This window comes from Panthera uncia, chromosome D1 (assembly GCF_023721935.1).
Source record: "Panthera uncia isolate 11264 chromosome D1, Puncia_PCG_1.0, whole genome shotgun sequence".
Taxonomy (NCBI): domain Eukaryota; kingdom Metazoa; phylum Chordata; class Mammalia; order Carnivora; family Felidae; genus Panthera; species Panthera uncia.
This window is the reverse complement of record NC_064808.1, coordinates 102458246-102470036: the sequence shown is the minus strand read 5'-3', so window position 1 is coordinate 102470036 and position 11791 is coordinate 102458246.

Genomic DNA, 11791 nt, shown 5'->3' with positions numbered 1-11791 from the left:
AAGGGGCGTGTTGTGCAACAGAATCTGGCACTCCAGGCATTGTGTTCCTGGTGCCAGAGGAAGCGATGGGGCAGACCTGAAGGATCATGGAAGCAAATATTCAGTCCACATTTATTCCCAGTCCTGACTCAAAAGGGCTGTGTGATTTGAGGAATTACCCCAGCCGTGCTTCCCTATTCCCAGAGCGTCAAACCACAGGGCAGTTGGGCTGATGTGTTTGCACCTGCGTGGTGTCTGTACCATTGTTACTGTCACCCTGAGTCACTGGGCGTTAGTGACCGCCTTGTGGGCTGCAACAGTGTAGGTGGGGGCGTCGGTCGCCGTAGGGCTGGGGTGGGTTGACTTTGGTTCATATTTTGATCCTGCCACAGCACACCAGCTCTGTGACGCCCGACACTTCACTGGAGTCCACCAGGAACTGGTTTCCCTAGCTATAAAATGGGGCAACAGTACCTACCAAGTAAGGTTGTTGAGAAGTTAAAAGAAAATTAAAAATATGAGTTACCCTGTATCTAATGCTTACTCTGTGCCTGGCTGGCACAGTTCTGAGGGCTTTTCCCATTACACGTATGAACTCACTCAATTCCCAGCCTGACCCTATGGGGAAGGTATTATCGTTTCCATTTTCCAGAGGAGGCTGAGTTGGATTTGTGCAAGATGGCACAGGCAGGGAGCAGCAGAGCAGGGATACGAACCCAGGCAGCCCATCTCCAGAGCCCACACTCTTCACACAGAGTATTGGTGTGGACCTCAGGAACACAAAACTGTTTTGAAAAGGTTCCGCGGCATCCCAGATTCATTCCGTGAATAGTCAACACAACTTTCCTCGGTGCCACTTGGGTGTGAGGCCCTGTGCTGGGTGCTGTGGGAAAGCCCAAATAGTACGTTGTTGTCACATATAATGGGTTTCCCTCTAAGGGAGGGAGCTAAGTGGAGATGGCTACATTAATTTTGGGGATGAGCAGGGACTGGGAATGAGTGGTGGAGGCTGCTGATTGGCTAAGGGTGAGGTAGAATGAAGGGAGGACTCAGGGATACTGCCGAGGTGTCAGGCTTGGACGTTAAGAGAATGGAAATGCCATTAACGGCATGGGGAGGTGCAGTGGAGCCTAGCACCCTGGGGAGGGGGGGAAGGTAAGGGGAAGGTGGTGCTGGTCATGGTGACCTTACTTCTAGTGTTGGTTGTCAAACAGAACATGCAGTGAACACATTTGTTCCTTGTTAATTTACTCCACAAATGTTTAATGAGCATCTATTTTGCGGCATGGGCTCTTAGGCAGGCTCTGAAGTCCTTCCCATCCCAGAGCTCACATTGATTGTGAATTTATAGCAAAAGGCTTTAAAACTGTTAGTCTTTTGTGTGTGATTTCCCCTCTCAATTTTATTTGCTGTCTCTGTCTTCACTGATAGCTCACATTAGCACCTGGGGCGAGAGCATAAATAGGGGTCTAGGTACTCGTCATTGCACACCCCTTAATTTTTTAAGTTACAGTCAGGATAACAAACTGTTAGATAAAAGACATTCTATCTTCCTACTTGGACAAAAGTACCCCCTAAGCACTTGGGAGGCCAGGTTTGAGTTAACCATAGTTACTCAGCTTGGGGTTTTCTGTACTGTTTAGATAGCACAGGCCTGTGGCCCCTCTTCCTCCCTGCCTCAGGCACTAGTTGTGCGACCTTGGGGGCACACAAGGGGACGTCCTTCCTTCATGTTTAAGCCTTGTTCACCTCCCACATGCCACTAGTAGCCACTTGGTGGCAGTCCTTTGGGCCTAGCCCAGTCTGCCCTCAGGAGAACTGACCCAAGAAAGAGCTGCAACTGGCCCCAGAAGTGGGATTGAGGCCATTGGTTTAGGAAATTCTAGAGTTCCAAGAACCTGGAAGTAGGGACACAGGCTCTGTGGACTTTTTGCCTCGTGCGGAGGAGCCGATAGCAGAGGCCTGAACGTAGCCTCTAAGGTGTGGAGCTGAAGACAGGACCCCACCTGCCTTATGTCTGGGATGTTATTGCTTTATTAGGATCTTGTTGTTTGTGCTTTGATAATCTACCAGTAAACAGCACAAATATGTTCCTACAAGATTAGTGTGAGCCCTTATCTAAACTTTAATGCCTGTCATAAAATAAAGTTTTTCAGATATTTATTTTTGTAAACCTTGCCCAGAAAGCGAGCAAACAAGCAAGCAAGCAAGCAAGAAAAAGAAATGGAGGGAGGGAGGAAGGAAGAGAAAGAAAGAAAGAAAAGGAGAAAAGAAAATAAAAGAAAAGAAAAGAAGAAAAAGAAAAGAAAAGAAGAAAAAGAAAAGGAACAGCAAAAAGGCATTCATGACTCTGGTCTTAGTTTTAGCAGCTGCTAAAAAAAACGTTCTCGGGTATTTAACAACCAAACCAAACTGAGACAGACGCTGCTCCCTTTGCTGTAACTTCTGCAGACGTTGTCGTTCCACATAAGTTCAGGGAAGCCCCTGATTTGCATTGTTGCAATTTTCCGTTTACTGCAATTTATCTCTCTCATGATTCCTCCTAATAATTACTTTCCTACATTTGTAATTTGTTGCCCGTTATCAAAGCTGCTTCACAGCACTTCATTGTTTGCCGAGATTTCAGTCTGAAAATCAGAAAGCATCACCTTTAGATGTTGTTAATGAAGAGTTCATTAGTTCTCTTAAGTTCAAAACCATGCACTCCACCCATTGTGCCAGATTTTGTGTTTGCCCGTAGAAAGAGCTGAATGGCTGGGACCTGGTTCCTCACTTTCAAGAGCTCACAGGCTGGTGGTTGAGACAGACGTGTGAACACATCAATTACAAGAACACACAACAAATATTACTGCAGGGGGAGCTCTGTGGGGAGGGAGGACTACGGCATTGACACTTAGACCTGGGGGATTCTGAGAAGATCTCACTGAGGAGTGGGCATTTCCGTTGGGTCTTAAAGATGAGTAGGAGTTGGCCAGACAAGTAAGACAATCATTGTTGTCCATTTTCCTTTTGAATTATTATTTTTTTTTCTACTTGTATATAATTCATGAGATGTCTGGATCATCTAATGCCGTTGCTCATGAATTAGATTTTTCTGTGTTTTCTTATTGTTCACCCAGTGTCTCACGTATGGAACAGAGTTTTGTGTATAAGTGTCAGTGTTATCATCTATAAAATGGGAACAACTAGTACCTACTTCATATAGTTGTTTTGACGATCCCCAAAAATATGGTGTGTAGGTGCTTAGCACTGTGTCTGTGTGGGAGTTAGACTTGTGTTTGGTTCCTAGAGCTCCAACTCTCATGACTTAACCAAGTCGGGGTTTGTTTTCCTGGCGAATTAGGAAGTCCCGGGGGAAGCAGTGCAGGGCTGGTGTAGAGACTAGGATAGTTCCAGTGTCCCAGAATCCTGTGAACTTTCGTCTCTGTCTTCCTTAGCATATGGCTTCCTTTTTTATGCTTGTTAAGTCATGATAACAAGATGGCCACTCCGCCTCCAGCCTCATGTTCTATTCAGGAAGAAGGAAAGAAAAAGGAAAGGATAATGCCTGTATCAGGAAAGCCAAAACTCGCCCAGAAATCTCTACAAGACTTCTATTTAGATGTCACAGGCCAGAACTTTTCTCATGGCCTCCCCTGACTGTAAGGGAATCTGAGAGGGCAGATATTTCAATCCACCCATTTTGACATCATAAGCAGGATTGAGGGTCTCATAGTAAAGAGAAGGACTGAAGATATTGTGCAAGAAGCCAGCAGCCTCTGCTATCCTCAACAGTTGCTATTACCTTGCAGAAGACTCTCGATAAGTGTTTGTACAGTTGGATTAAGCCATCACTCTTCCATTCTGGTCCAGGTCGCCATCATCTCTTGCTACGGTAAGAGTGTCCTAACTGATCACTCCCACCTCCATTCTTCCCTTTCTACAGTCCATTTCTCACTGGGGGTCAAAGTGATCTTTTAAAAATGCAAGTTGAACCAAATGTAAGAGCTGAAGCTATAACATTCCTAGAAGAACAAATAGTGTTAAAGCTCATGATGTTGGATTTGGCAGTGATTTCTTGGATATGTATGACAAAAGCTTAGACAACAAAAGAAAAAAAAACAGATAAGTTGGACTACATTAAAACTAAAAACCTGTGCATCAAAGGGCATAACTGAATAAAAGGCAATTACAAGAATGAGAGAAAATATTTGCAAATGATATATCTGATAAGGAGTTAATATCCAGAATATATATGAAGAGCTCCTACAAGTCAACAACTAAAAACCAAACAACCGAATTGAAAAATGGGCAAAGGATTTGAAAAGATACATCTTCAGGGATGATATACAAAAGGCCAACAAACACATGAAAAGCTGCTCGATCTCATTAACCATTAGGGAAAAGCAAAGGAAAACCACAATGAGACCCCAGCTTACGTTCATTAGGATGAGTGTGGAAAAATAGAAAATAACAGGTGTGATGAGGATATGGAGAAATTGAAACCCTCACGCACCGTTGGTGGGAATGTAAAAATCATGCACCCGCCGTGAGAAACAGCATGGCAGTCCTCAAAAATTGGAAACAGAGTTACTTATGTTCCGGCAATTCCGCTTCTGAGTATATACCCCAAAGAATTGAAAGCAGGGTCTTGAAGAGATATCTGCACACCCATGATCGTAGCAGCAATATTCACAATAACTAAAAGGTGGGAGCAGTGTAAGTGTTCATCAGGAGATGAATAAACAAAATATACACACAAGGGAATATTATTCAGTCTTAAAAGGAGGGAGATTCTGATTCAGACTCATGGTGCAACAAGGATGAGCCTTGAAGACATTTTGCTAAGTGAAATAAGTCACAAAAGGATAAATATTGTAGTATTCTATTTATATGAGATTAGGTATCAAAAGTGGTCCCATTCATAGAGCCAGAAAGTGCAATGGTGGTTCACAGGGGCTGAGGGAGGGAGGCAGGAGGAGTTTTTTGTTTTTTGTTTTTTTAGTGGGTATAGTTTCAGTTTTGTGATACGGAAAAGTTCTGCAGATTGGTTGCACAACAATTGTACACTTAAAAATTAAGACGGCAAATGGTGCATTTTGTGTTATATGTATTTTACCATGAAAAAGTAAGTCAGATCACAGCATTCTTGCATAGAATCTTCTAGTAGGTCCTCACTGCACCAGCATAAAATCCAAATGACCCCTTTTGAACTATAGGCCCCACTGACTTGTGAACTGCCTACCTCCATGGCCTCATGTAATAGCACTGTCTTTACATGGAATGTGCCAGTGTCACTGATCATCTGTCTCATAGATCAGACCTGCTAAACTCCTTCCCGCCATAAGGCTTTTGCTCTGCTTCTGTCTTTGCTTGGAACATTCTTTTCTATTTCCACACAGTTGGCTCCTCACCATCCAGATGTAGGGTCAAATATTTCCTCTTCAAAGCAATCCTTCCCTAACCCTGTCTAAGGGAGCCCTCCGTCACACCTTAGTCACCATCTATCATATTGCCTTGTTTAATTTACTCATAGCCCTTTTTTGCTGTGTGAAATTATCTGATTTGTTTATTACCTGTCTCCTTCAGCAGAATCGTAAAGCCAGATGAGAGCAGAGACTCTGGTGTGCTGCTGCATTCTCAAGGTGGACACACATAGGCCCTGAATAAATATTAAACAAATAATTGAATTCAACTAACATTTATTGGGTTCTCATTATGTTCCAGGCAGTGTACTAGGCACCAAGCAAAAATAAACATTATGTGATTGGCTTCACAATGATCTAGCAGTAGGGTAGAACTTTTCTTAAGACCGGAATCTCAAGGACCACCACCTGTTGAGGACCTGCCTTAGAAAGAAAGCAGACCTGTGTGATGTAGGGAGACCCCGATGGCTCAGTTGAGTCCCTGTTTCAAGTTTCATCCGTGGTTAGCACCCTTAGACTTTTTAATTTCATGAGCCCTTAGATTCCTTTGTATGCTTCTGCCAGTGTGAGCTTGGTTTCTGCCCCTTGCAGACCAGAGTCCTGACCCATAAATATGTAAGAGAGTTGTTGTGAAGAAGAATGGGTTCTGTGCATTGTGAATGTAAGTGGACGTACATACAGAGATGGAGACAATTGTATTTTCTAGTTGCTCTTAGGAAGGACACAGCATTTATTTGAGAAGGAGAGAACTGAGATAGAGAGTTAGAAGTTGAATTTCTTTACATGTGAGAGAAAAGAATCCCCTTATTAATCCAGTAGGAGAGGAAGGAGGAAGAAGAGAGGAGGGAAGGGGTGATGTTAGAGGTCATGAGATGCTGAAATTAATTCAACCTCATAATCCCTACATCATCAATAAAGTCGTTAAATCTTCAATGCTTGGGTATAGGTGGATTTGTATGGGTGGGAGGTCCAGGGAACATGTTGCAGGGGCTGGACTTTGTAGTCTGGGTGGACAGGATATAGGCAGTACAAAGGGAGGGGTAGAGGAAGGCCTGATGAAGGACGTCCCAGAAGTCATAGAAAATGTAGAGGAGGCGTTGGAGCCTCTCCAGGCTGTGGATTTGGGCTCCTGTTACGTTGCTCAGGATCTCCCAAGAAAGTGCGAGGGGCCCAAGGTGATGTCTATGTACATGTTTTTTGCTTCTATTAAATATATTCTCAGTACCCTGTATTTCATTCATGTGCTAACATAAATAGTTATGTATATACATATTACAGTCTTTTGGCCGTATGTTTATTTTTTATTTTATGCAGAACTTTTCTTCCAAAGCCTTTCAGGCTCTTTTAGAAGTTTCAATGTATTTTATACATTTCAACCTATTTTAGAAGCTCCATCCTTCTGTTCTGTGATTGCCATAGGGTTGCTGTGATCATCCCACTTCGAATGCTTTCACAGGAATTTGTTTTTCTTCTAAAAACATGGCCCCCTGCCAGAACCTGATTATAGAAATCTGAGCCAATGGTCAGTGTCAACTCCAGAAGGAAATGTTATGAATTTCCAACATATTGTATAATCCAGCCTTTCTGAAATGAATGATGCCATTTTAAAAGCAAGAAGTAATCACAGCACATGCTGTGCTCTGTGGCTCATCATCATCGTGGATACGAAGACAGACCCTGGACGGATCTTGTACCTGGGACCCAGTCAAACAGGACCCGAGGACAGAGCTGCTGTCCTCCGTGAGGAGAAGCTCATGGCCCTCGGGCTGGAGGATGGCAGTGCCTAGGGATGCTGGTCACACTGCTCTCACATCCTTGTCATTCGGTCCTTTTGGCATCTATACCATTTGCTACAGAGAGTAAATAGATGGAGGTGATAGGAAGCAGTTAAAGATAGGCTCTGGTTCAGTCCTAGTTTCCTCTACTTGAAGCCTCTTTCCTCTTTAAGCCTCAGTTTCTTCATCTGTAAAATTATGCTAGTTAACACCTATCCTGCAGAGTGTTGTAAGGATTAGGCATGGATATGGCATACAAAGCACTTAGCCTGGGGTTCGTACTTAGAAGCCTCTCAAAGGGAAGCCATTAAATGTTCTTACTATCATCAGTGCATGGAGGAAAGTTTTCATTGGTGTGAAAAGGCAAATGTATGGAAATAATGAGAGATTGGCAGTAAAAACAAACGACGGGTAGCAGAAACATCTACACAAAATGGGTTACTTTACTAATAAGAAAAAGAAAATTGATTTTGAAAAAAATTCAGTTTACTAAAGCATCTCTGAGGGCGCCTGGGTGGCTCAGTTGGCTGGGCGTCCGACTTCAGCTCAGGTCAGGATCTCACTGTCCGTGGGTTCGAGCCCCGCGTTGGGCTCTGTGCTGACGGCTCAGAGCCTGGAGCCTATTTCAGATTCTGTGTCTCCCTCTCTCTGACCCTCCCCCGTTCATGCTCTGTCTCTCTCTGTCTCAAAAATAAATAAACGTTAAAAAAAAATTTAAAGCATCTCTGGTGGCCTTATAGCCCATAGTCATGACTCTGAAGATGTATATTTCTTCCAATATCTGACTGCACTAGAACAGATGGTTTGAAAACAATACAAGCTAAATTCTAGGAAATTCTACATATTTGGGGGATGATGATGTGCAACATTTTGAAATAACGGGTAACAGTGCTCACCTGAAACGACCTTGAAACTTGACAAAGCATTTAAAAATAGACTGAACCAAATTTTAATGTTCTGGAAATATGCAGCATTATGAGGCTAGAACAAGTTGTTCGCGGATTAGTTTCATGTCCTGTTCTGGGACTTTATCTATCTATTTATTTTTTTGCACTTAATACTACCAAATGGTAACTTGTGTTATTCTCTAGTGGTATCATGTGTTTTCATTTTATCACAGGACGAGATTATGTTGTCCTTCAGAGCAGGGACCAGGTCTTAAAATTCTTTTGCCACGGTTATAGTACCTGACTGTGAGAGAGTTCAGTATGTAGGAGGCGCTAAGTAAACACTTGAAAGAGAGATGTTTCATCTTTCTTTCAGGCTTATTATCCAATTAATTCATTCTCATTCCACATGAAAACCCTAAAATGTCTTCATTATTGTACTAGGAGATAAAGTGTAGAAGGAGCTGGAGAATTCTTAATCTCAAAATGTTTAGTTATTCCTGCAGATTAAAAAATAAACCTAAGCTTCTCTTCCATAATCAGATATAGATGTTTATTACTCAAAAACAAAACAAAACTTTCTCACTGATTTAGTGGCTGACAGATCTCACACTCTATGGTGCTAATTGCCCTATTTATGTCTGTTTTTTTTTTTTTCCATTTGAAACAGAAGTACTGAAGCAAATGCATGACCAGACTGAAGGATGGCTGATTTCTGTATCAGTTGCTATACTCTGATGTCTTCTAGAAGAGAGGAGAGTGAGACAGGAGGCCACTGGAGTATCTCCAACAGGTAAAGCCCATGTTCTGATAGGGCAATGGTGGTGGAGATAAGAGGTGGGGCCAGTTTCCAAATCTGGATTGAGTTTGTTTGGTTGGAAAGACAGAATTTGTCGATGGCTTGGTGCGAAGGAGAAGGAAGAGTGGAGGGTGAAGCCAAGATTTCTAGCTTGGGGGACAGGAGACTGGAAAGACCACCCACAGAGTCAAGGACAGAAGGAACAGGTTGAAGCATGGTGAGGAACTGGGTAAAATAATTCATATAAGGACACGTTGGGTGTGAATTCATTCTGAGACTTCTGTGGTGTGTGAATACCCCACCTCTTGGTTTTCTCACCTGTAAGGGGTATCATCCCTCCTCGGGCTTTCCTCCACACTCCTCCCAGAGGGTGGAGCCGAGCTCTGATCTTAGCATCCCTTGATTTTTTTTCACTTGGCTTGAGTGTCTACTTTCTTCATCTTCAAGATTTATTAGAAAGATTCCAAATTATCTGCAGCCTCTTCCTAAGGACATTATCTTGGAAACAATGTTAGAACATCTGTTTTTCCAACTCAGTATGTGATCTGAGTATCTTCTATTTCCATCTACCTGGAAAGGTTTCAGATTGTGCTTACGTTATGACCTCCTTGAAGGCAGGAAGACTCTGTCTCCTGACGGTTGGTTTGAAAGTCTTGCAAGCAAATGGAAAGCGTATTCCAAATCAGGGGAGCATTTCATTGAGATCCTGGGGCACGAGAATAAATCCAGTGCTGTAATAGGCAGACCCCCAGAGTGAGGCTCAGAATAATCTGATTTATTGCAGTTGCTCTGCTCCTAATTAGTTGCTTAAATTATTTAATCTCTCCAGGACTCAGTTTACTCAATAATAAAAGTAAGGGACAAGATAATCACAAAAAAGCCCCAATATAGTTAATATGTTATAGTTAATATGTTAATAGTTCTATGTTATAGTTCTATGTTAATAGTTAATATGTGTATAGATTACTTACTACATGATAGGCACGGTGCTAAGCATATACATGATCTCACTTTCTTATCAGCAATCCTTTGAAGTGGGTACTATTTTCACTTTCCAATTGCAGATGAAAAAACTGAGGCTCGGACAGTTTAAACAAGGTACTGAGGTTCAAAAGCTAGCAAGCGTTGCATCTGAATTCCAATCTGGATCTCTCAAACTCCCAAGCCTTTGCCCTTATCCACTGGATCACTTTTTCTCAAGGTCCCTACCACTTCCTTCTGACATTTTCAAATTTGAAACAACAACAACAAAATTGCAGTGAACAGAATCATGGTGATTTCTTCTCCCCTTGTCCAAATCTAACAAGACTGCTGGAGAGCCAAAAAGTCTTTAAAAATGTGAACAAGGCCAGTTCTCGATTTTAATTGATCCTGTAACATGTTGGGAGCCTAGCCCTGTACCCAGGGGAAGATGGGAAACACACACCTCCCTTGTTAGCTCTGAAGGCAGGCCAGGAAGTGCACGAGTGTTTATCATAAGCTGCCACTGTCCTTGCCTCCACGTACCACTCGTGATTCAGAGGAAAGCACTGTGGACAGGATGTAGATATCATAGCACTGCTCTGAAGCTTCGGTGGGTGCCCTGGTGACTGAGAACTGTTGCCTTGGGAACATTCCCGAAGTGAGTTTAAGACATTGCTTGTAGTTACTTGTTGGATGTTGGTTAATGATACCTGCTAGTGCAATAGAGTCTAACGTCTGTGTCGAATCAGTAAGTTTAGAAAAACCACAACACCCTCCCCCCACTATTAATGCAATCCCTAAGCACCTCCTCGGGACCAGTCGCCGGGTAGGTATTGAGGACACAAAGCTGCACTAGACATTGAATGTACCCTCGGGAGCCGTGGGGAGGAGACAGACACACCAAAAATACAGCCCTGCTGAGGGAAGCACAGTGCACTGAGAACAGAGTAGGCTGAACTTAAAATAATTCCATGGAGGAGTTAAATTTGTGGCTGAAGGTCCCTAAATAGAGGTTCCGTGTCCCCTTTCTGGATACTCATCACTGAACTAGATACAAATCTATAGCAACTTTTATGCTGCTATCTAAGAGAGAAGCTGATGGATAGATGTGGCTGGAAAGTGAAAAATATGCCTTCAAACTAGAGAAGACCCTTCAGGGTCTTATGAGTGCCCGTGGAAGGCTTTCTGTCAAGAACCATGTATTTTCAGAAACTAGGCCACAAACACTGGCGATTTTTAATATAATAAGACTGTAGAAATGGAATGCAGGACTGTTACCTCAGCCTTGTTCTTCAGTCTGCTACAGCATGTAGCAAAGCGCAGATAGTTCCAGGTGGGTCTGAGGACTGTGCTCTGCAAATGACTTAGGGGCCAAGGTTGATGGAGGCTCCACCCCCTTTAATACATACTTTCCATCATTGTCCCGGGCATACATATCTGGCCAGGGTAAGGGGAAAGAGCATAGGGGATATTACATAAGAGGATTTTACAGGCTAGGCTGACCGGGAAGTGATACAAATCACCTCTGGTCACATTCAGTGTCCAGGCTTACTGCTAAGTGGCCAACGGTGGTTGGGAAAGGCAACCCACCCATTCATGATGCCAGGAAGAGAGGAAATAGTTGGTGGATAGCAAACAGTTTTTGCCACAACCATGAATGGGGAATGGAGAACTAAGCCAGAGAGGCTTCTGGAGACCCACCTGAGAGAAGAAACAGCTGGAGGGAAGAGAACAGGATACCCTCTGCTGAAACAGTTTATGTTCCCCACTTCCTCTCCCAGGGAATAAGGCCGAGTCACAAAGCAGCAAATGCCTCCAGAATTTGCAGCCTGAAGTCGTCTAGAAACCTGTGTGTCTATATGCAATTTATACCTTTAGTGTATGCTATGAGTATTACATGGTGTATTCTGATTATTATGCTCCTTGTTAGGAGTTCAAATGTCACTCATCCCTTAACCATAGCCATAACCATAACCATAACCA